Source organism: Barbus barbus, assembly GCF_936440315.1.
Source record: "Barbus barbus genome assembly, chromosome: 23".
NCBI classification, from domain to species: domain Eukaryota; kingdom Metazoa; phylum Chordata; class Actinopteri; order Cypriniformes; family Cyprinidae; genus Barbus; species Barbus barbus.
In genome coordinates, this window is record NC_136751.1 from 13,871,666 (window position 1) to 13,898,865 (window position 27,200).

The window sequence follows — 27,200 nt, forward strand, 5'->3', positions numbered from 1 at the left end:
GATTTTTTTTCAAACACCCTTCTCTGCCTCTCTTTAAGCCTTCTTCGGCGCTCTAAGTCAGGCCGCACAAGTGACTCTAGAGCAGCTGTTCTCCTCTCTGAATGCGCTTCAAAAACTTCACAGAATGTGGATCTTGTTTGTCTTCTTCTGTGTATTTCTGTGGAAGGCATAGCAGTGGAGGGACCTGGTTGCTCTTCGGAGAGGCTGTTCTTGGGAGCTTGTGGCCTGTGCAACTGAAGACTTCGGCACTGTAGTCTGGGATGAGGTAGTGTTGAACAGAGGAATTGAGCATATTGTGCCTGATGGTGCACTCCCAACTCCACATTTCCCAAATAAGTCTTCCATTTGCTTTGAGAAAACATGTGAAACAATGTAAATAGAGATGCTTTAGAAATTATTTTAAATGTAAACCCAGTGAGTCTGCAGTAAATTTGATTTCAAATTTCGATACAAAAAGCAAACCAACCTTGTAATCCTCCCATGTAAGCAGAGCTGAGATGCAGAGCACGAATTCCGAGTATGGGTCACCATACTTGGCTGAATGTCACTTCACTTCACTTAACTTTTCCCTCTCCTGTTGACCGACACCGATCTTTAGCCCTTTTGTAGGTGGTTATCATGTTGCCAAATTTTTTTTCCGCAATTTTTCATTGCTGATGTCGTAACCTTTTTCTTTGAAAAGTTGCTCAAGCTTTTTGTAGAATGCAACTTTATTTTTATAGTACAGATGCAGATACATTTGTGTGAGGTCAAGCAGCAGCAGTGTGGTCCTGTGTGTGAATTCTATGAGAACAGCAGTTTATAATTGTAAGAGATAAACTTTATACATATTGGATATTTTGAAACAGTGCATACCTTGTTGGGTTTCTTGACATTCTGACTGCATGGAAGGGGATTGAAGATTGTGCGTTTGTGAGGATTGTTGTGTGAGATTTATTTTCCTTATTTCAACAGGGCACTCCACAAGGGATGCTGAATGGGTAATCACTGGAGTGGGACACTGAGACAGAGATGCTGGACGTGGAGGGGGACACTGAGTTAGAGATGCTGGACGTGGAGGGGGACACTGAGACAGAGATGCTGGACGTTTTGGACATCTGCCAAAGAGAACACAATTAAAAATTAAAATTCCCCATGATCATTTTAAATGTTGTTATGGTTACATTAAAAAAATGCCTTACCTTGTTTCTGTGCTGCAGATCTCACTTGTTGCATTATATATATACTGCATATTTTTTATCTGTAAAAACGAATTTCAATCAATAAAAATTAAATAAAATAAATTCCATCAAGCAACCAATCTTCTTTTTTTACCCACCATTCTTTATTGTCTCAGCAATTTATTTGCTTACTGTTAATGTTATTGCTCCCTGGGAGTCTGATAGTGTTAATAACGCATTCTCCATCTTGCTACAATTGTTAACTTTGTGGATGCCTTTTATAATCAAAGCCATAATGAGAAATGAGGAGCACACAGATGCTGCACTAAATTTACACTGTTATCCCTAATTATGGGTTAAATATTTCAGAGTGGGATATGGCACAGCTGATTAACCTAATTATGTGTATCCTACTTAAGGGACAGTTTACCCCCAAAAAAAATCTTTGGGTGAACTATCCCTTTTTTACATGACAAATTCCATATAAATATATTACACAATTGTTTGTCACCTTAATGTAAATTTGAATTTCACGTTTAATGATTAGGAAAAGTGTGTACAGCAAATTATTATTCAAAATTAATATGAAACAAAAACACATTCTAAATTAAGAAATTAGCATGCATGTGTGGGCTTTGTTTACTGCACTCCTGAAATAAGACATACCCAGATAAAGATCTCAGATAAAAACACACAAACATGAGGCCTAATTGCAAAACCGTCACATTAGATGTAGCCTATGCATGCATGTATTGATGGATTGACTAATTTATCTAATGGAATAATGTTGTACAAAAATGTAAATGTACAAAATTAACACCAGCATACAATACATAAAGAGAAAATTACAACAAACAGGACTTCAAACCAAGAAAATAAAAATAAAAGGGTAAATAAATAAAGCACATGTCCTAATTACTAATAAATTACTATAGAAAAAGTAAATAGTATTAGGCTATAGGTAATGGACTTCTTAGGATTAAGGGGAAAAAATATCAGATGACATTCACAGCCAATGAGCATTAAGCTGTGTCGTCAGCAAGTCGTTTCCCATGATGCTTTTGATCAGCGCAGTCGGTGGAGAGCAACTGCGCTCGACTGCAGAATCCGACATGTGCGCCTTGCGCTCGCGAGAGATTTTTGACATACATCAGCATGACATCAGAGCAAGGGGGACCGCACTCGGACACATTTCTAACCGGCATGCATCTCGCGCTGATCACCGGTGATCGGTTCTGCGCAGATTTTGCTCATCTCAAACAAGCCTAATGTTTACAGATTAACTCAAATCCTCTAAACTTTTGTAAAATACTCCACAACCACTGGTTTACATGATAACTTCCTTTATTTTCCTTTATTTCTCATTTACAGCATTGTTTATCTCGTTTTTATGTAAGCTATACATATTGCCTACTTAATCTCGTTTAACAAACATTAGAAGTAAAAATTAAACATTAAACATAAGTAATTCACGAGTAAATCGACCACTCTTTGTAATTCTGTTTCCAACGTTTCACTCATAGCCGACATGTACTGCAATTGTCTCTAGAGCTCCTGGTTCGGCCGTCTCCTGCCGGTCCTCCGCTTCAGGGCACCGAGTCAGCAGCTCTGGGTACATCAGAGGTCAGTCTCGAGAGACTGGTTCCCTTAGTAGACCATTTAGGCAGCGTGGAAACTACTGCCAAATGGATCTCATTGGAACCTGCGTACTGTAGAGAAAGGCCTTTTGTATTCAGTTTGGCGCTCCACCACCGCCTTTCAACGGGGTGATTCCCACGTGCGTGGGCCCCCAGCAGGCTCTGATCATGGAACAGGAAGTAGACACTGTCTTGAGGAAGGAGGCCATCGAGGTGGTCCCTCCTCACACAAGAGAGTCCGGGTTCTACAGCCGGTACTTCATTGTTCCAAGGAAGGATGGTAGATCTGCGTCAGTTGAACCGCTCAGTCATGTGACTGAAGTTCAGGGTGCTTACACTCATCTGTCGTGTCTCAGGCCAAGTCCGAGGACTGGTTTGTCACGATGGATCTAAGGACGCATATTTCACGTCTCCATCCTTCCCTCTCACGGGAAGTCCCTGAGGTTTGCTTTTAGGGGCAAAGCTTACCGATATCGGGTTCTTCCCGTTGGCCCTGCACTCTTACCCCACATTTTTACATCAACGATTGGTTGATTCTAGCTCGATCAGAGCAGGTGGCGATTCGGCATCGAGATGTCGTTCTCGCGCACATGAAGGGGTTGAGACTGAACGCCAAGAAAGTGTGCTTTCTCCAGTATAGAGAACCACTCATCTTTGCGTGGTGTGGGATTCGACCACGATGCAGGCACGTATGTCTCCTGCTCGGATCGAGTCGATCCTCACCTCAGTCAAGAGAGTGAAAGAGGGCCAGTCACTCACTGTCGAGCAGTATCAGAAACTGCTGGGGCTCATGGTAGCTGCGTCCAACGTGATTACTTTTGGCCTCCTGTACATGAGACCCCTACAGTGGTGGCTCAAGACCAAGGGGTTCTCCCCGAGGGGAAACCCGCTTCGCATGATCAAGGTCACGCGGCGATGCCTACGTGCTTTAGACATGTGGAGCCAAGCTTAGTCTTAGTCTTAGTCAAATGTATTATCCCCGAAGGGCAATTTGTTTTACAGCCAGCAGAAAACAGAAGCTTGGTTCTTGTCTCAGGGCCCGGTGCTGGGAGCATCTTGTCGCCGCGTAATGCTAGCGACGGACGCATCCCTCACCGGTTGGGGAGCGGTCATGAGTGGCCACCCTGCCCGCGGTCTGTGGAGCGGTCGCCATCTAACGTGGCATATCAATTGTTTGGAAATGTTGGCCGTGTTTCGTGCACTCAAGCACTTTCTCCCGGACCTAAGAGATCACCATGTGTTGGTGCGCACCGACAGCACAGCAGTGGTCTCTTACATCAACCACCAGGGAGGTCTGCGTTCACGCCCCTTGTACAAGCTGGCGCACCAGATCCTTGTGTGGTCCCAGGGCAAACTTCGCTCGCTCAGAGCCATCTATATCCCTGGGTATCTCAATGTGGGAGCAGACATCCTGTCGAGGTAGGGGCCGTGGCCCGGGGAATGGATGCTTCACCCCGAGGTGGTGAGGCAGATATGGAGAATTTTTGGCCAGGCTCAGGCGGACCTCTTTGCGACTCGAGAGTCAGCACAATGTCCCCTCTGGTTCTCTCTAGTTCCTCCAGCTCCTTTGGACTGGACGCTTGGTACAGACCTGGCCGAGGCTTTGTCTGTACGGTTTTCCCTGATCGCTCTGCTCCCGGGAGTTCTGGATGGCAACATGGATCTGGCGAACCGGTTGGAGACGGGTTCGCCCTATCTCCTCCTGCATTCCCCAGATCTAGCGCTCTCGCTCGTGGAAGCCCGCGTGTGCGGTTCCTTCCCCCTCTGAGTGAGTGCTCGCTGTTGCAGCGCACGTTGCCGAGGCGACGCGCGCATTACGTGTGGAAGTTCTGGCCTCTGAGGGAGCGCAGCTCATAGCTTCTGGTCTCTCAACCGAGGCTGCTGAGACCATCTTCCAATCCAGAGCTCCCTCTACGAGGAAACTGTATGCCCTGAAGTGAAAATATTTTGGCGGAGACCGCCACCTTGACCCAATTAACTGCCCGATTGGTACAGTGCTGGAGTTCCTGCAGGCTCGTTTCTCCACAGGGGTAACTCACTCCACCCTGAAGGTTTACGTGGCGGCTTTATCGGCCTACCACGCCCTTCTCTGTGGCCTTACAGTTACTCCTGTACGACGTGTCCCTACGGGGACTTGGCTGTGGTTTTAGAAGCTCTCTGTAACCTCCATTCGAGCCTTTGAAGAGATTTTTGATCACATTCTCACTTTGAGACTTCATTCCTTTTGGCGATATCATCTCTTAAGAGAGTGGGGATTTGTAGGCCCTTCATGGCCCATTCTTATCTCGTCTTTGCCCCTGGTCTGGCCAAAGCATTTTTCTACCCTTGAGCGGGTTATTTCCTAGATCCCCTCTTCTATACCACGGCCTTTCGTGCTGCAGGCCCTCAGTCCTCCTCCCCTTGGGGAGCCCGACCAGAAGCTTAATTGTATGTGCCAAGCGGGGTCTGCCTGCTTCTAAGCAGACCCTTAGTCCGTGGATTGTGGATACTATTTCTCTTATGAATCCTCAGGAGTATGGCGGCCTCCAAGGCCTTTCTGGCAGGGGTTTCGATGCAGGATATCTGCAATGCTGCGGGTTGGTCCACGCCCCTCACCTTTGTTCGGTTCTATCACCTTGATCTTACGGCCACTCCCGGCTCTTCTGTTTCTCGCCCTCGCTGTGCTCCCAGTGATACACACAGGGCAGGTATTTTGGAAGTCTGGTGGCGTGGGCATCTCGTTCCCCTAGCGCTTCGACGCAGCTCGAGTTCCTGGAAGGGAACGTCTCGGTTACGTATGTAACCCCGGTTCCCTGAAGGGAACGAGACGCTGCGTCTCGAGGCCATACTTCCTGAATCCCTGCGAGCGGTTGCTTCATTCCTGGAAGCAATCGCCAGCTCCACCGCACGTGCTTATATGCTTTCCAGTCAGTGACGTCACCCGCCTATGACGTCTCGCCCTTCCATTGGACAGGTTACACTCTGGTTCAGAGCGCGGTCACGCTGTGGGCGTTCCCCTAGCGCTTTGACGCAGCGTCTCGTTCCCTTCAGGGAACCGGGGTTACATACTTAACCGAGACGTTACTATCAAACCTGTTGAATCAAGAAAACACTTAAATAGATCATGCACTCTAAAAAACACTGGGGTTGGGTAAATATAGGACAGAACACATTTGGGGTTAATTTTACCCAGCAAATTGGGTTGTTTATTTAACCCATCATAAAGGGTTGATTTAACCCAGCTAATGATTCTTATTATAATACTAGCTTTTTTTACTTTATGCACGAAATAATAGGCTTGTTTTAGATGCGCCTTGCCTCGCCTGTAATTTAGTCGAGAGTAGGTGGCTGCAGTGAGGGGAGGAGTGAAAAAAGTGCAGGCAAGCCGGACACTTCCTGAATCTCGTTGTGTTGTTGGACTGCAAACGTCAGCAATGGAAGAGATCGCGTTCGCATTCTTTATCGCAGACGAAGTTGATGCAGTTGAAATACCACTTTTTTTACACAAAGATGGTTATGATGAGGAGAATCACCGAAGGTGAACAGTGCTCATTACTTAAAATGGCTTAACGTTATTCAGTAAATAGTAGGGATATAAATCTATCTGGTCTAGAGTGGTATGTTGCAACTTGCATCTAATAAAACTTATTTAGTGTAAAAAATAAACAGCCTAGACTGCAGATAATTCAGCACCAAACAAAAGGATTTCATTAAAACGTAAATGAAGCCAATAGCAAGTTGCTTTTGAGAGAGAGAGAGAGAGGTCACAAGAAATGTTTTTTCTCTCCTAGGAATGTCCCTAAAATTCCTCACTTTGTTGAGAATGTGGTCAATTTGTACAGTCCTTCTGAGTTTCAAAGTCATTTCAGACTTTCTAGAGGGCATGTGGAGGTATGTAGGCCTACATTGTGTGAGAAGCAAGCAATACATCCTGTTAGGAATATGATGTACAGTGTTAAACATTTTTTTTTCATTATCAAATTTGAAATAAATTTTAGATTGACCCCCCCCCCCCAAGCAAACAAAAAAACAGCATGTACATAGAAGAACTATATAAAATAGGGGGATAGAATATATGAAAATATATTAAATTGTCCATAACAAAGAAAAACACAGAAATGTACTAAGGGGACATAGTTTGTGAAAATATACAGTCATTACATTTTTGACTTATGCCCTGGGTAGTTTCAACTCTTGTGCTGTTGTTTGTGAGATGTATTCATGTGTCCATGTTTTTATTATATGATAACTATTTTTTTTTTCTCTTCCTAATGCAGGATCTTATAAATACACTTGGTCCTTTTTACATGAATACACAGCAGACTAAGGTGCCACTGACAAACAGTATACTTGCCTCTCTATGGACTCTTTCCAAGATTTAACAGATTTAACATAACCAAATCTACAGTTTCAACACACCTGCATGATTTCTGTTCTCTTGTAATAACGCATTTGTCACATTACATCTCCTGGCCCAGAGGACATGCCCTGCATATAGCCCAGTTAGAATTCGAAGCAGCTGGGTTTCCTAACACTGTCTGTGCAGTTGATGGATGCCACATTCCAATAGTAAAACCACACTGCGAGAATCCTGTGGCCTACATCAATAGGAAACAGTTCTATTCTGTTATACTTACAGCGTTCTGTGACAGTCAGCGGCGATTCTGTCATGTCAGTGTGGCTCACCCCGGTAGCTGGCATGATTCAAGGGCATTTCGTTTGTCAGAGGTAGGCCGACTTCTTGAGGAAGATCCACATTCCCTGGTTCCTGAGGGCATGCATATAATTGGAGATTCTGCATACCCTCTTTTGCTTCAGCTAATGAAGCCATACAGAGACGATGGTCATTTGACTGTCAGGCAGAGATGGTTCAATAGGAAACTGAATTCTGCTCGTGTAGTCATTGAGCATGCATTTGGAATTTTAAAATCAAAATTCAGGAGACTCAGATGTTTGCACATGAAAAAAGTGAAGAACATTTCTTCCGCAGTCACAGCCTGTTGCATTCGTCATAACATCTGTCTGAAATCCAATGACCACATTGAGGAGGATCTGCAGGCAGATGATATGGAGGAGGACCCATACCCACCAGAAGCCCACATTGACAATAATGCATTACATCATAGAGATGCAATCTGTGGCCGCCTGTGAACATCACATTGACTTGTTCTACCTTCAACACTTGCCTTAAACTTATTTTAAGAACAAAGCTTTTTATTTTACTGTTTTGTGAGCTGGTGGATGGGATTGTACAGGATGATATTAAGCACTTAATATCAAATGATTGACATAGTATTTTGCCAGTCAACCACTGTCCCCTGTCTAGGGAGGAATGTTTTGTGTTGTTATCTCTATAAAAATGATGTAATGAGCAATAAAAAAGATGTGATACCCATGGGAATGGACTATATAGTTAAACTTTATTTTTTAATAGATCGATTATCATTTCTTGGGATTTACTGATTTTTTTGAGTTGTTCAATTATTTCTCCAAGGCAGGTAAGAGATTTTTTTTCAAACACCCTTCTCTGCCTCTCTTTAAGCCTTCTTCGGCGCTCTAAGTCAGGCCGCACAAGTGACTCTAGAGCAGCTGTTCTCCTCTCTGAATGCGCTTCAAAAACTTCACAGAATGTGGATCTTGTTTGTCTTCTTCTGTGTATTTCTGTGGAAGGCATAGCAGTGGAGGGACCTGGTTGCTCTTCGGAGAGGCTGTTCTTGGGAGCTTGTGGCCTGTGCAACTGAAGACTTCGGCACTGTAGTCTGGGATGAGGTAGTGTTGAACAGAGGAATTGAGCATATTGTGCCTGATGGTGCACTCCCAACTCCACATTTCCCAAATAAGTCTTCCATTTGCTTTGAGAAAACATGTGAAACAATGTAAATAGAGATGCTTTAGAAATTATTTTAAATGTAAACCCAGTGAGTCTGCAGTAAATTTGATTTCAAATTTCGATACAAAAAGCAAACCAACCTTGTAATCCTCCCATGTAAGCAGAGCTGAGATGCAGAGCACGAATTCCGAGTATGGGTCACCATACTTGGCTGAATGTCACTTCACTTCACTTAACTTTTCCCTCTCCTGTTGACCGACACCGATCTTTAGCCCTTTTGTAGGTGGTTATCATGTTGCCAATTTTTTTTTTCGCAATTTTTCATTGCTGATGTCGTAACCTTTTTCTTTGAAAAGTTGCTCAAGCTTTTTGTGGAATGCAATTTTATTTTTATAGTACAGATGCAGATACATTTGTGTGAGGTCAAGCAGCAGCAGTGTGGTCCTGTGTGTGAATTCTATGAGAACAGCAGTTTATAATTGTAAGAGATAAACTTTATACATATTGGATATTTTGAAACAGTGCATACCTTGTTGGGTTTCTTGACATTCTGACTGCATGGAAGGGGATTGAAGATTGTGCGTTTGTGAGGATTGTTGTGTGAGATTTATTTTCCTTGTTTCAACAGGGCACTCCACAAGGGATGCTGAATGGGTAATCACTGGAGTGGGACACTGAGACAGAGATGCTGGACGTGGAGGGGGACACTGAGTTAGAGATGCTGGACGTGGAGGGGGACACTGAGACAGAGATGCTGGACGTTTTGGACATCTGCCAAAGAGAACACAATTAAAAATTAAAATTCCCCATGATCATTTTAAATGTTGTTATGGTTACATTAAAAAAATGCCTTACCTTGTTTCTGTGCTGCAGATCTCACTTGTTGCATTATATATGCTGCATATTTTTTATCTGTAAAAACGAATTTCAATCAATAAAAATTAAATAAAATAAATTCCATCAAGCAACCAATCTTCTTTTTTTACCCACCATTCTTTATTGTCTCAGCAATTTCTTTGCTTACTGTTAATGTTATTGCTCCCTGGGAGTCTGATAGTGTTAATAACACATTCTCCATCTTGCTACAATTGTTAACTTTGTGGATGCCTTTTATAATCAAAGCCATAATGAGAAATGAGGAGCACACAGATGCTGCACTAAATTTACACTGTTATCCCTAATTATGGGTTAAACATTTCAGAGTGGGATATGGCACAGCTGATTAACCTAATTATGTGTATCCTACTTAAGGGACAGTTTACCCCCCAAAAAAATCTTTGGGTGAACTATCCCTTTTTTACATGACAAATTCCATATAAATATATTACACAATTGTTTGTCACCTTAATGTAAATTTGAATTTCACGTTTAATGATTAGGAAAAGTGTGTACAGCAAATTATTATTCAAAATTAATATGAAACAAAAACACATTATAAATTAAGAAATTAGCATGCATGTGTGGGCTTTGTTTACTGCACTCCTGAAATAAGACATACCCAGATAAAGATCTCAGATAAAAACACACAAACATGAGGCCTAATTGCAAAACCGTCACATTAGATGTAGCCTATGCATGCATGTATTGATGGATTGACTAATTTATCTAATGGAATAATGTTGTACAAAAATGTAAATGTACAAAATTAACACCAGCATACAATACATAAAGAGAAAATTACAACAAACAGGACTTCAAACCAAGAAAATAAAAATAAAAGGGTAAATAAATAAAGCACATGTCCTAATTACTAATAAATTACTATAGAAAAAGTAAATAGTATTAGGCTATAGGTAATGGACTTCTTAGGATTAAGGGGAAAAAATATCAGATGACATTCGCAGCCAATGAGCATTAAGCTGTGTCGTCAGCAAGTCGTTTCCCATGATGCTTTTGATCAGCGCAGTCGGTGGAGAGCAACTGCGCTCGACTGCAGAATCCGACATGTGCGCCTTGCGCTCGCGAGAGATTTTTGACATACATCAGCATGACATCAGAGCAAGGGGGACCGCACTCGGACACATTTCTAACCGGCATGCATCTCGCGCTGATCACCGGTGATCGGTTCTGCGCATATTTTGCTCATCTCAAACAAGCCTAATGTTTACAGATTAACTCAAATCCTCTAAACTTTTGTAAAATACTCCACAACCACTGGTTTACATGATAACTTCCTTTATTTTCCTTTATTTATCATTTACAGCATTGTTTATCTCGTTTTTATGTAAGCTATACATATTGCCTACTTAATCTCGTTTAACAAACATTAGAAGTAAAAATTAAACATTAAATATAAGTAATTCACGAGTAAATCGACCACTCTTTGTAATTCTGTTTCCAACGTTTCACTCATAGCCGACATGTACTGCAATTGCCTTCAACCAGCCCAAAAACAAACAGCAAACAGCTCTAAGGACATATTCTAACATCCAAAGTATTTGTTTTCTGTATCTTTATAAATACAATCGTTTATTTTATGCAAAGCATGACTCTTCATCAGGCAATAAGACCGACGCGAGTGACGTTCGTTTAGTGATTCACACCGCGCGCCTGTATATTGCTCTGCATAAAATTGAACGATATACAGCACAGTAACTATTTTATCAGTAAAATAAAATGTACACAAACCGGTATTAACCGAAGAAATGCATCAATTCGATGGCGCTTAGAACTGCTCTCTCCAGAAGTCGACGCAAAAAAAAGTAAAATAACCCAACCGCTGGGTTATGTCTGACCCAGGATTTGAGTGGCACTAAAAAACTACCCAAACATTGGGTTGTTACATCTGACCCAAGAGCTGGGTAACACTAAAAAACTACCCAAACAATGAAAAAATAACCCAAAAAAATTACCCAAAAGGCTCAACCCAGCATTTGGGTTAAAAAAAATAACCCAGGATTTTTTTAGAGTGTGTCTGACAACGTGAAGCATGCTTAAAGAGCAACACATCATGCTGTGATCTAAAGAAATTCAATAACAGATGAGAAACAAAACAGTTGACTGCAACTGCAACAAAACATGTATCAGACTGCAAAGGGGCTATAAAGCCATTTCCAAGGCTTTGGAAATCCAGTGAACCACGGTCAGAGCCATTATCCACAAACTGAGGAAACTTGGAGCTTGGTGAACCTTCCCAGGAGTGGCCGGCCTACCATAATTATTCCAAGAGCGCAATGACGACTCATCCAGGAGGTCATAAAAGAACCCAGAACAACATCTAAAGCACCTTGTCGTATAACATCATCACTAGTGGGTAAAGCTTTCCAAGCTGCAGGTCAGGCTGGTGCTGCGCTGCACACTATGGCACTGTTACAGGCATACCAGGCTGACCTGTTGAAGGATTTGAGTATGGGCAGTACCATCGACGAGGAGGCGTTCTCTGAGCTTCGTCGAGCCACAGATCTGTCTCTGACTCCCCTGTTTCTCCCTCTGGTTTGTTTGACGACTCCGTGAACACCGTAGTGGCCAGATTTAAAGAGGTGAAGAAACACAAAGAAGCATTCGTTCAGTTCCTTCCTCGCCGCACTCAAGGGGAGGGGCCGTCTGCCACCCAGCCCCGCGCCGGTCCTTCAAAAGCTAGGGAGGTTAAAAAGCAGAGCGTGGCGGAGCGTGCTCCCCCTCGTAGAGACTGGGGACAGGCTCGCCGCGCTCAGCAACCTCCCAAGCCAGACCCCAGGACTATTATTAACAAGAAGCGAAAGTCCTGATGGTCTGGCACCCAATCTGGTGGGGGTAGTCCCCCGCGGGATGGGGCGCGTTCAAGATCTCTTCGCCCCTTCCCACTACCCTCACAAAACCACTCCATCCCCGCCACCTCTCGTGCTTCGGGGGGCAGCGGTTTCCAGCGAAATGTTAGATGTTCCGTTGTTTCCGGCTGTCATTTCGGACGCGGAACATCTAACATCCCCTCAAAAGGAAGTATTAAAATTAATACCACCCTCAGAGAGTCTGGCAGCGTGGAAACTTCTGCCAGGCATTTCTGCATGGGTATTAACCCTCTAAGCGCCAAAGTCGCAAAATTGCGACAAGACGTCATACTTCATGAAATGGGCTGTAGTTCCTAATCTGGTGTAATGGCTCATTTGTATTCCCTTCCACTAGATGGCAGACATGTAGTACTTCGATTCTAGACCAAAATTGTTCGAGGAAATAGCAGAGCAAGTGAGCTATCGTGTCATTGATGCGGAAGCAATTCAGTTCATAGCGTCTGAGTAAATTGTGAGATTTGTGAGAGAAAATCGCCAAATGGCTAATAAAAAGTTGTACTGTGAGGATGTGTTGCAAATGTCATTCGCCGATTCTGACTCTGAAGGGGAATATTTGCCTTTTGGAAATGATGATCGGCCGTCTAATGATCGCGCTTCTCCCGGTACATCTTTTCCGCGCAATGGTGCCGCTGCGCAAGGCACGATCGTTCACAAAGCACAAACAAGTGATCATTTCAACACTTTGCCCAACGGGATGGGGGTGGCAGGGGTGGACGTGGTCTTAGTGTCCATAGGAGAGCTGTTGCTCTCTGATAATCGGCCAGATTGCGCTGTTTGTTCTGATCGCGCGCGCTCTAAGGGCTGCCGGCAGACAGTACAGGTGCAGTCAGTTTGGGGTAACGTAGGTCTGTGCGCTGTGCCATGCAATGAGAGGTACCATACTCTCAAGAACTATAAACTGTCACATAGATACCTGATTGGGCAGATAGCTGGTCAACTGATCAAAAAATAGGCACATGTATTTTACTATGGCACAGTAATATAGTAATAATTTACTACTTTCTCTTTCTTTGATGTTTTACTGTTGATCTCCTCTTTTCCTGATCATTTGGAATGAGGATAAAAAGACAAAAAAACAACAACATGCAAATAAGTTCAAACATCCATTCAATATCTATTATTTCCTGAATATTACTGATGAACTGATCAAAAGTAGGCTACTGTTCACATGCGTTTTACTACTATATAGCATAGTAATATAGTAATAATTTAGTACTTTCTCCTGTTTTATTGTTGGTTTCCTCTTTTCTGATTATTTGGAATGAGGAGAAAAAGACAAAAAAAAAAAAAAAAAAAAATCAAACAATTCAATATCTACTATTTCCTAAATATTATGAAATTTAAGAGGGCCGCCCCTGATGACGTCATAATATGCAAATTAGATGAGTATATTTACACCCCACATAAACTTTCGGTCATGCCCAACATTTTTCTAATTTACAGTAGATCTCTATCTTTAAGCCATTTCAAGCCACAAGCTTTTGAAATCTTGATGTCAAAATCCAGCATTTTTTCCAAAAAACCCTGGTGCCTAAAGGGTTAAGCACAGTGCAGATAGGATACAGAATCCAATTTATTCGTCGTCCTCCGCGTTTCAACGGCATGGTTTTCACTTCCGTGAAACCGGAGCTGATGCACGTACTGTCACAAGAGCTGCAAACTCTTCTGAGCAAAGAGGCCATAGAACATGTTCCTCTTCCAGAGAGAGAGTTGGGCTATTACAGCAGATATTTCCTGGTTCCCAAAAAGGATGGGGGGGTGCGTCCAATCTTAGATCTTCAAGGCTTAAACCGTGCAGTCAAAGCGCTCAAGTTCAAGATGTTAACCGTCAAGACGGCCATGACGCAAATTCAACATCACGATTGGTTCGTCACGATCGATCTGGAGGACGCATATTTTCACATAGAAATATTGCCACAACACAGGAAATTCCTGAGGTTCGCTTTCGGGGGCGAAGCGTACCAATTTCGGGTTCTTCCATTCGGCCTAGGCTTGTCACACCGCACATACACAAAATGCATGGATGCAGCACTGGCTCCATTACGACTCCAGGGCATTCGCATTTTGAATTACATCGACGATTGGTTAATATTAGCACAATCGCGAGAGATGGCGCTCCAACACAGAGACATTGTGTTAGCTCATCTAGTTTCTCTAGGGTTGAGACTCAACACCAAGAAAAGTGTTCTTTCTCCTACCCAGAGAACGACTTATCTCGGGATCGTTTGGGATTCGATCACGATGCGGGCACAACTGTCTCCCGCTCGTATTGAGACCATTCGGCAGACCAGGAGCAAAGTCAGGCTAGGTCAAGATCGCACTGTTCGTCAGTGCCAAAAGATGTTAGGTTACATGGCTTCAGCATCCACGGTGATTCCTCTGGGGCTGTTGCACATGAGACCGTTTCAGCTGTGGCTGAAAGCCAGAGGATTTCATCCAAGAGCCAATCCTTAAAGGCTAATAAAAGTGACGCGCCGTGGGCTTCGTATACTATCTCTGTGGCTCAGACCCCGGTTTCTCGCCTTGGGTCCCACTCTAGGGGCGCCGTGTCGTAGGGCACGATATTCCATCCCTTGGCCCGACCTGTGGAATCTTCACGTTTGGCCCCTCATGGGAACCAACTGAGGCCCACTGGGCTTTCGCCTGCCGTTATTGAGACCATTCTGAGTGCTAGAGCTTTCTCCACTAGACAAATTTATGCCAATAAATGGGGTGTTTTTGAAAGGTGGTGTGTTTTACACAATGTAGATCCAGTCAACTGCCAGGTTGCTTCAGTTCTGGACTTCATGCAGGAGAAATTATCAACAGGCACATGCCCTGCTACTCTTAAGGTTTATGTGGCCGCTCTTTTGGCTTGCCACGCCTTGGTAGACGGGGCGCCACTCGGGAGACATCCTCTGCTCTCTCGCTTCCTTCGGGGGGCCAGGCGACTGAGGCCTCCTGTAAAAACCAAGATCCCTTCATGGGACTTAGTTACAGTTCTCGAGGGTCTGGTTGAAACCCCCTTTGAACCCATAGAATCAGCGTCTGATAAACTTCTAACTCTAAAAATGGTTTTTCTCATGGCAATAACTTCCTTGAAGAGAATTGGGGATATGCAGGCTCTGTCTATCTCTCCATCCTGCTTAGACTTTGCCCCAGGTATGGTGAAAGTGATTTTGCATCCACATCCTGATTACCTGCCTAAGGTTCCATTTTCGGCTGTACATCCGGTCATTCTAGAGGCCTTCTGCCCTCCACCGTTCACAACGCCGGAGCAGGAGAAATCTCATAGACTGTGTCCAGTCCGTGCTCTTCAGGCTTACATGCACCGCACTAGCCAGTGGCGTAAGTCAGAGCAACTGTTCGTCTGTTATGGTGGTAGTAACAGAGGAGCAGCTGCAACCAAGCAGACCATGTCTCATTGGGTCAGGGATGCTATTGCTCTTGCTTATGAGGCGCGCGGTCAAGCTTCGCCTATAGGTCTTAGGGCTCACTCCACCAGGGGGGTCGCCTCCTCTAGTGCTTTGGCAAGGGGTGCCCCCTTACAACAGGTTTGTGATGCGGCAGGTTGGTCCTCTCCGCACACATTCATAAGATTTTATAGTTTGGATGTTCATGCCACTCCGCTCGCTCTCATGTCCTTGAGTCAATGTCACAAGCTAATGTCTGAGGCCTTCTTGCGTTCTTGTGGGCACACCTGCACAACCGTGGGGTCCAGACATTTCCAAGCGCGACGGCGTGGGTATTCTCGTTCCCAATGCGCTGAGCAGCGCAGCATCGATTGTAGCTTTCGAAAGGGAACGTTTCCGGTTACTTAGCTGTAACCTTGTTCCCTGAGAAAGCGTAACGAGATGCTGCGCTGCTTTGCCGTGCTGAAGATGTCCCAGGACTGCTCTTCAGACAAAATATCCTGATGATGCACCTGTGGCTCATCTTTTTATAGCCTCGTGTTGCGGGTACACGCCGATGACGTCATCGACCGAGGCTATATTACCTCCGGGTCAATTCTATCGACGTGTTACACACAATATTCGTATACAGGACACCTAACTTCACTTCAATATATTACCATTAAATCCTAATCTAATCATGACAAACTAAATATCATTGGAAAGGTCCAAGACTCCTAAATAGATATTTCACCACTGTTTGTTATAAAAAATTATGTAGGAGCAGTAATAGATTAATTTATGACAAGAGCGCACCTCAAAACATATACACCATAATAGGAGCTCTGACCTTTGACACAAAAAATCTATTTGTTTCCTTTTTTTCCTATCACATGTTTTAGTAATCATCATATATTATATATCATTTGAAAGCTTAAAATCTCAAAATTCATCCTGTGAAAACCGTTTTGAAATCGGATATTGCGTCACCATAGAAATGGTACTTTAAAATCTTTTAGCGGGCTCCTCCCCCTTAGTGGGAGATGTCATATTCTAAATGTATTACGGTCTTATAGAATCAAAACTTTTTATAATCTTGACAAAATACATATCATCGGAAAGGTCTGAGTCTCAAGATTCCATATGTGGTTATTTTGTGATAGTAAGAGTGAGAGAGAAATTGATCCATTTGTTACAGAAAAGTGCATAAAAAAAACTTCAATGGGGTTTGAATGGCACCCGGTGGCTGTTTGTGGTATAACGCCTAAACAAAATTGCATAGTAACCTCAATTTTTTTTATATCAACTTCAAATTTGGAACACAACATATTTAGACATATGGCTTTAATTTTATGCCAAATTTGGATTAAAATATATTTTGATAAAATATTAAAATATTTATTTTATATAATATATAATAATAATAATAATAGTATCGTACATGTTATTTACAGTAAATTTTAACTTTTATAACTTTTTTTTACTTTCGTTTTTTGAAATTATTTCACTTCGGCAATAATCTGCTGATTGTCTTCTTTAAAATGAGACCAATCTTAGGTCTGTATTCAAAAGCATTCATGAATTATTACAATTTAACTTTAAATAGTGCACTTTCAAAAAGTTTTCAAATCGGGTTATCTTTGTGTAATATTAAAATGTGTTTGATCTGAATCATTCTAGTGTTACAAATGCAAAAAAAAAAAACTTTTTAGTATTACTGGAAACATTGACTCAACAGTGTGTCTCAGATAAGAGAGACAAAAGCATGCAGTGTTAGGGGTTCTCCAGGACCAGGATTGGGAACCACTTTAATAACTGATAATTATTACTGATGATAACTTTATATCTCACTTTTTTGTGACTAAATTATCATAATCATGACTTTATATCTCACAATTGCAACACAACCTGGTTTATTTTTGCTATGTGGAAACAAGCATCTATAATGCCGATACATGATTGGATCACATTTATGGAAATTTGATGATTCATTTGGTAAAGGATCCATTCCAGGGTGTTTCCTTGCCTTCGGGCTGAGACAGTGGGATAAGCTGCAGCATTGCTGCAACATACTGGACAAGTGGTTTGAAGAAAGCACTGATGGATTGATTGATGGATGGGTGGATGGACAGAAGGGTGGATAAGTTAAAGGAATCATTCGATTACACCTTTGCTGCCATCTGCCTGTCTAATTAAAATCAATACAGTCATTCATAACCTCTTAAACTCTCAGGATATTTATTATACGGCATTTAATGCCATGAGAAGATTGTATATTGTACCTATATAGAATATATAGAGTACCTATATATTGTATTATATTGTCTCATGATGATTACATCATGATGACCAGTGATTATGCAAGTACTTTACACTCCTGACAGGCAGGACATGTGGAACCATAGACATTAAAACACATGTTGCATGATTTGAATGAAAAGATGAAGTTTCATGTGCCGTGTTGTGCAGCTGTAGGTCTCCGGCTAAGTCACGTTATAATTCTGCTAATCAGCTGTGGGCCTGCTATTGTCTAGAAATGTGTTGATTAATATAGAATGTCTGTCGTTCTTACTACTTGGTGTCATGATAAAGGATGGAGCAATATGTTGGTTTAGAAACTGCAGCGCTTTATCAGTACTGTGTCTGTGTTCGACTTATACCATTATTGTTTGGGTCTTTACTACCAAGCTGTGGGTCTGTTTCACTGACGTAAGTGTAAAATGACTTTTTCCCCCTCTGTTTCATTATTTTTAGAACAGAGTGGAGCACTATCATTATTATAATAGGATGTATTATTAATAAGTACTATTTCAGTTCTGGTGTTGGGTGTTTAATTTCTGAAATGCACTATAAGCAGTACGTCAATCACAACAGACTTGGGTCATCTTAAATGCATATAAGAAAATTATTTTTTTGCATGCATGTAAACCTGTTTTTGGGGACTCCCAAAACCAAATTATGAACCTTTCAGATAGCATAATAGGGGCACTATAGTGTCAGGAATGTGCTCTACTTATTAAAAAGTTTTGCTCATATTCATTACAGTTGCAAACATCAAATGAACATGATGAAAATAAGAAAGACAAGATCCACTGTAACGGTGGTGGCCACACTAACATAAAGTCTGGTAAAGAAAGTTTTTTTGGGCGCCAGCCAAGATTTATCCTGACAAAATTAAATGAACCCAAGATAGCCAAAATAGCAGAAAAAAGAAAACAAAGAAATATTAAATAAACATTTTGTTCATTTCATAATTAAGGAATAATATCAATCCACAATCTTAAAACCACAATTGACAATCAAGGAAAACAAAAAAGAACACACTGAATGTGCGGGAATGACTGTTATGCGAGTGCGTGTATATGTAGTGAGTAAATGAGTATGTATAATGGCGGCTTAGAGATACTGACCAAGTTCACAGTCATGAGGTAAGCTGGAGAGTGTATTTCAGTTTCATCAGACACCAGGACAAGTGAATAAGCAGCTGGAACCCGTCTTCAGAACAGCCTTAAAACCAGATAATCTTGACGTGCAAAGCCTAAAAACCTCCGCTATGCACCAGATATTGTTCGCCGAAAGCAACAGTTCCAGAAGCGGCCGTCTTTCCACTTAGAAGTCCCTCTCACACTGCAAACCTTGCTGATGACGCAATACCCCTGGGTAAGTCTAACTTCCTTATATCCTCCTTCCTTCCGCAGTTAATTGAAATACTCCACCCCTAACATACAAAGTGACGACAAAAATAAACTAGAAAGATTATTGTGGTCCACAATATATTGCACTGCCACACCACAGCATATTTACAGCATTGAAGTCTGAATAAAGAATTATGCTTTGAGACGTGCACATTTACCTTTGCCTGGTGCAGGTATTCACTGTTTAAGTATTTGACCCTTCTTAGGAAGTTTGGTTGACAGGCGATCTGACCAGTCATAATGCTGAATGTGCCATTTTTTTGTCAACAAACAAACCAGACCAAAGAGTAGATTAATGTTGGTGGACTTGAACTTGAAAAATGGTGTGTATTGACATGTTTTTGTGGTTGAAGCAAGATCCCTTCTGATGTTCATTTGTGTTTATTTCATGCTATAACTAGTAAAGAGGAAGAGATGATCGGTTTACTTGCCGCTTGAACTGAGGGGCTACAGCGATCTGTTACAACACATTAACCACAAACACAGTATTTATTGTTTGAATTTCTTTAAAACAAGGCAAAATTTGAAAGCTGAGACATTGTTTTATACCAAAGGTAACCTGCTCTGTCTTGTCTGTCGGTGTGTTGTCAGTTTCCTCTTTGCTCCGCAATGTATTTTTTTGCTGCGTGAAAACATTATGTGGGGCGTGAGAGCACCATGGCTTGTTGGACATAGCAACAGTAACAAAGGGCATTTTTTTTTTTGGAAATGAACTCTTCATATATATATATATATATATATATATATATATATATATATATATATACACACTCACCTAAAGGATTATTAGGAACACCATACTAATACTGTGTTTGACCCCCTTTCGCCTTCAGAACTGCCTTAATTCTACGTGGCATTGATTCAACAAGGTGCTGAAAGCATTCTTTAGAAATGTTGGCCCATATTGATAGGATAGCATCTTGCAGTTGATGGAGATTTGTGGGATGCACATCCAGGGCACGAAGCTCCCGTTCCACCACATCCCAAAGATGCTCTATTGGGTTGAGATCTAGTGACTGTGGGGGCCATTTTAGTACAGTGAACTCATTGTCATGTTCAAGAAACCAATTTGAAATGATTCGAGCTTTGTGACATGGTGCATTATCCTGCTGGAAGTAGCCATCAGAGGATGCGTACATGGTGGTCATAAAGGGATGGACATGGTCAGAAACAATGCTCAGGTAGGCCGTGGCATTTAAACGATGCCCAATTGGCACTAAGGGGCCTAAAGTGTGCCAAGAAAACATCCCCCACACCATTACACCACCACCAGCCTGCACAGTGGTAACAAGGCATGATGGATCCATGTTCTCATTCTGTTTACGCCAAATTCTGACTCTACCATCTGAATGTCTCAACAGAAATCGAGACTCATCAGACCAGGCAACATTTTTCCAGTCTTCAACCGTCCAATTTTGGTGAGCTCATGCAAATTGTAGCCTCTTTTTCCTATTTGTAGTGGAGATGAGTGGTACCCGGTGGGGTCTTCTGCTGTTGTAGCCCATCCGCCTCAGGGTTGTGCGTGTTGTGGCTTCACAAATGCTTTGCTGCATACCTCGGTTGTAACGAGTGGTTATTTCAGTCAAAGTTGCTCTTCTATCAGCTTGAATCAGTCGGCCCATTCTCCTCTGACCTCTAGCATCAACAAGGCATTTTCGCCCACAGGACTGCCGCATACTGGATGTTTTTCCCTTTTCACACCATTCTTTGTAAACCCTAGAAATGGTTGTGCGTGAAAATCCCAGTAACTGAGCAGATTGTGAAATACTCAGACCGGCCCGTCTGTGTCACGGTTGGTGGTTGTAGTAAGGGCGCCCACAAACGACAAATAACGAAAGGTATATTTATTAGCTTCAACACACGAATAACCATTACAAACTTAAGATCCGACCAACACAGAGGGAGAACTGAGGACTTATAAAGGGAGTGGAACAAACGAGGAAACAAGGTAATTAATAGAACACAGGTGATGACGATAATTAATTAACAGAACTAGGACACAAACTAAAGCAGGAAGAACCAAATAAGGAAGAAACAGAACAAAACCAAAACTGACATATTACAGTATCTCCCCCCCCCCGGAAGGTGCGTCCCGCACCGTAACAGTAACATCGGGGAGGGGGGGCGGGCCTCCTGGAGGCTGGAGCAGGACCAGGACAGGATAGGGAAGCCTCCTGGACGGATCAGGAGCCTTGGGAGACCATGGCAGGACTGGAGACTCGGGAGTCCATGGTGGATCCGGAGCCTTGGGAGGCCATGGCAGGACTGGAGATTCGGGAGGCCACGGCGGATCCGGGGCCTTGGGAGGCCATGGCAGGACTGGAGATTCGGGAGGCCATGGCGGATCTGGAGTCTTGGGAGGCCATGGCAGGACTGGGGATTCGGGAGACCATGGCGGATCAGGATCCTTGGGAGACCATGGCGGATCAGGAGCCTTGGGAGGCCATGGCAGGACTGGAGACCCGGGAGGCCATGGCGGATCGGGGTCCTTGGGCGGCCTTGGCGGATCGGGGTCCTTGGGCGACCATGGCAGATGAGGGTCCTCGGGCGACCATGGCGGGTCGGGGTCCTCGGGCGGCCTTGGCGGGTCGGGGTCCTCGGGCGGCCTTGGCGGGTCGGGATCCTCGGGCGGCCTTGGCGGGTCGGGGTCCTCGGGCGGCCTTGGCGGGTCGGGGTCCTCGGGCGGCCTTGGCGGGTCGGGGTCCTCGGGCGGCCTTGGCGGGTCGGGGTCCTCGGGCGACCATGGCGGGTCGGGGTCCTCGGGCGGCCTTGGCGGGTCGGGGTCCTCGGGCGGCCTTGGCGGGTCGGGGTCCTCGGGCGGCCTTGGCGGGTCGGGGTCCTCGGGCGGCCTTGGCGGGTCGGGGTCCTCGGGCGGCCTTGGCGGATCGGGGTGCTCCGTGGCCTTGGCCCTTGGCCTGGCCACACAGACTGAGACTATATGGCCCCCCCCCAAAATTTCTTTGGGAAAGCTCCCCTCTGGGGGCCACATTGGAGGAGAGGGTTCTTGAGGGCGCTCTGGAGGAACGGACTCCTGGGGGCGCTCTGGAGGGGCGGACTCCTGGGGGCGCTCTGGAGGAGCGGGCACATGAGGGCGCTCTGGAGGAGCGGGCACTGGGGGGCGCACGGGAGGCGCGGAGCTGGATAGAACCAGCGGAGACGAAGGAGCGCTGGACGGGACCAGCGTAGATGCAGGAGGGCGCTCTTGCAGCGCGGACTCCTGAGGGCGCTCCTGCAGCGCAGACACTTGAGGGCGCTCTTGCAGCGCAGACACTTGAGGGCGCTCTTGCAGCGCAGACACTTGAGGGCGCACGGGAGGCGCGAAGCTGGATAGAACCAGCGGAGACGAAGGAGAGCTGGACGGGACCAGCGGAGACGCAGGAGGGCGCTCTTGCAGCGCGGACTCTTGAGGGCGCTCTTGCAGCGCGGACACTTGAGGGCGCTCTTGCAGCGCGGACACTTGAGGGCGCTCTTGCAGCGCGGACACTTGAGGGCGCTCTTGCAGCGCGGACACTTGAGGGCGCTCTTGCAGCGCGGATTCACAGGGGCGCTCTTGTAGCGCGGACATTAGAGGGCGCACGGGAGGCGTGGGGCTGGACGGGACCAGCGGGAACTCAGGTGGGCTGGACGGGACCAGCGGGAACTCAGGTGGGCTGGACGGGACCAGCGGGAACTCAGGTGGGCTGGACGGGACCAGCGGGAACTCAGGACGGCTGGACGGGACCAGCGGGAACTCAGGACGGCTGGACGGGACCAGCGGGAACTCAGGACGGCTGGACGGGACCAGCGGGAACTCAGGTGGGCACTTGCGAGGTGCCGGAATTGGTGGGCTCAGACGAGGAGCAGGCACAGGAAGGCACTGGCGAGGAGCTGGCACTGGAGGGCGCCGGCGAGGAGCAGGTACTGGATGGCACTGGCGAGGAGCAGGCACTGGATGGCACTGGCGAGGAGCAGGCACTGGATGGCACTGGCGAGGATCAGGCACTGGATGGCACTGGCGAGGATCAGGCACTGGAGGGAATGTCATGCCCTCAAACTCAATTAAAATCCCCACTGGTACCTGAACTTCTTCCCTCGGCGGCTCGGGGTGATCCGTCATAGGCGGCGGAATCCTTCTCGTCGTGGACGGCGCAACGTTCATCGCCCCTTGCGGCGGAATCCTCCTCGCCGCGGGCGGAACATTCATCGCCGTGTACGGCGGGATCCTCTTCGTCGCCGACGGCGCAACGTTCATCGCCCCTTGCGGCGGAATCCTCCTCGCCGCGGGCGGAACATTCCTCGCCGTCTCAGGCGGAGCGAATTTCACTTGGGCGGTGGGCAAGGGCGTGCGGCGAATGGCGACCCGTTCTCCCCAAAACGGGTGGCCTGGGTAAGCCGCGACAGGCAGCCCGACATCCCACGCAGCACGGGCAGGGGCGAGCCGCGAACGGCGGCGTGAACCCCCGCTAACGACGGGCACAAGCTCCAGCATCCTGAGCGTTGATCTCGTCTTTCAGTATGGGGTCGGATCTTCTGTCACGGTTGGTGGTTGTAGTAAGGGCGCCCACAAACGACAAATAACGAAAGGTATATTTATTAGCTTCAACACACGAATAACCATTACAAACTTAAGATCCGACCAACACAGAGGGAGAACTGAGGACTTATAAAGGGAGTGGAACAAACGAGGAAACAAGGTAATTAATAGAACACAGGTGATGACGATAATTAATTAACAGAACTAGGACACAAACTAAAGCAGGAAGAACCAAATAAGGAAGAAACAGAACAAAACCAAAACTGACATATTACAGTCTGGCACCAACAACCATGCCACGCTCAAAATTGCTTAAATCACCTTTCTTTCCCATTCTGACATTCAGTTTGGAGTTCAGGAGATTGTCTTGACCAGGACCACACCCTTAAATGCATTGAAGCAACTGCCATGTGATTGGTTGATTAGATAATTGCATTAATGAGAAATTGAACAGGTGTTCCTAATAATCCTTTAGGTGAGTGTAGTTGACTCAAACAGATATTTTAAATGAGCTTTATGAGAGAAAGGGTTGATGCCTACAAAAGTCATAAAATCTCTCTTCAAAGACAGGCATACAAAACGGATACATCACATATACTATTTCTATTTCTATTTCTATTTGATAGGCCTATGATATTTATCACGCCGATAAAGGTCGGTTCAGAAAAGTATGAACATATACAACTATATAAGTGTAGAACTAGATCACAGGCTCACCCTAGTAATAGTCTAAAATATGGAAACCTTTTATCTTGCCTTTTAAGCGGGAAAATGCTTTGAAATAAAATAAACGAAGTACAATTTTATTTTGAAATGATAAACTAAAATTTGAAAAATCATAATTAATGTTAAATTTGCAAACAGATAAGTAAAATATTTTATTTAAAACCTTTAAGATTTCGTCTAAACAATCTTTTAAGTTTGAAAGATCTTATTTACACTCTTAAGATTATACTTTAATATTCTGTTTTATATATACTTATATATTCTGTTGATTATATAAAAATAATTTAAATAAAATAAGTATAATCTTATTTACACTCTTAAGATTATACTTTAATAATTATACTTTTTTATATTATAATTATTATTTTTTTAATTATACCATTGTATTTGTTAAGCTAAACTTTTTTTATCCCTTCTCATTGATAGCCTATTTTATTTAAATTATTTTTATATAATCAACAGAATATGTGCGAGTGCTGGGTGTGTGTCTTAAAACTGATCTCTTAATGTCCTTTACTTTTTAATATTGCTTGTTCATTGTTGTTTTTCCTCACGGATCCCATAGAGACAGAGAGAGAGGGGGAAAGAGAGAGAGTGCATCTTGGAACGCAACCGGACACCATGCGCGCCACACAGATGTTCCTATGAGGAAGTTTCAAAACTCTCCATAAAATCTTCAAAAACATTACTTGACAACTAATTTATGTTTTTCCTCCAGCCGGGCGACAGCTCATCCCCGGATGATTCGGAGTTTCACGCTCGACCGATTTCCGCATCTGAAACTCGTTATGAGATCAAAGGTCACATATGGAAATTATTAATATTATTATGAGGTCACAAAGGTCAAAGCCATTAATCAAACTTTGCATATGCCGCCGGCTATCACTACTTCTGTGCTTTCCCCGCATGTTTTGTTGACATTGATCGATACTGTATCTTTTTCTGTATAAAGGGCTTACACATGATTGTTAGGAAGCCTAGTGGAGGCACACTAACATCATTGAGAAAAAAGATCAACTTGGGCCTGCATAGCCATAAAGCAACAGGTTCTTGCTAACAGAGCTGTTATCTGTGCTTTCCCTGCATGTTTTGTTGACATTGATCGATACTGTTTTTCTGTATGAAGAGCTTACACATGAGGGTTAGGAAGCCTAGTGGATGCTCACTAACATCAGCGACCAACACTGCAGCAATCAAAACACATTTTTTCCAGATGATTTAATCAGAAAAAAGAGGCTTTGACCTTTGTGACCTCATAATAATATAAATAATTTCCATATGTGACCTTTGATCTCATAACGAATTTCAGATGCGGAAATCGGTCGAGCTTGAAACTCCAAGTCATCCGGGGATGAGGCATGTCATGTCGTCCGGTAGGAGGAAAAAACATAAATGTCAAGTAATTTTTATGAAGATTTTATGGAGCAAAACATTCTGATACTTCCTGAAACTTCCTCCCCATTTGCTGGCGCGCGTGCGTGGTGTCCGGTTGCATTCCAAAGCGCGCTCTCTCTCTCTCACTCTCCCTCTCTCTGTCTCTGTATGGGAGAGCTGTGAGAAAAAGATATTGGATTTAAGGACAACAACACAATAAATAAACGATTTTAACAGGTCACGAGAACATATCACAATATGTGTACCCACAAAATATTATGTTGGTTAAATAATTTAAATAACACTCCTATCAATGAGAAGGGATAATGTTTAGCTTAACGAACAAAATGGTTCAGGGAAAAAACAGAAAATGCGCCTCTTCACAGTGGGTCTCAAATAAAATGATTACAAAAAATGGTCGTGTTTACACTTTAATTCTCTCTCTCTCTCTCTCTCTCACACACACACACCCACACACACACACACACGTTTGCGTAGCCATCTAAAATGGTGATATTACACAGAATCCTGATGTTTTTATCTACAGATAATTATACGTTACAACGCATCACAGAAAACTTTACATCTAAGAAAATAAATAAATAATTAATTTGCTTTATAAGTAATTTACTCATGGGCTCAATAAAAAGTCCCCCCTCTCTCTCTCTCTGAGAGGATGCTTGCCCCACACCGAACAAGACACACATTCAATTGTCACAGTCTAACTCTCTCTTTTAAATGAATTGAATATAAATAAATTATGCGATCACACATACGATATGAAACAAAGCAAAAGATTGACACTAGTTTTAGGTAACAAAAATTTGTAATGAGGGTCGAGCCAAGTAAAGGGGGAAAAAATACAAATTTAACAGGCAAATGGTAAGGAATATAGTGGACTCAACATGTCAGGGCATGTCATTGTTATGTTTGAAAGCCATAAACATTTTATTTTTTATTTCCATGGACATATTAAAATTCAATTCACGTTTATTTTTTTCACAAAACAAATTGTTGCAAAGCAGTTTCACAGAAAAGTAAAGTTTCTACATCCTATTTACAAACTTTTATATTCATATTTAAATTATATTAATGAATTTTATCCTGTATCATCCCCCTAAACCTACCCATCGCTGTAAACTTTCTGC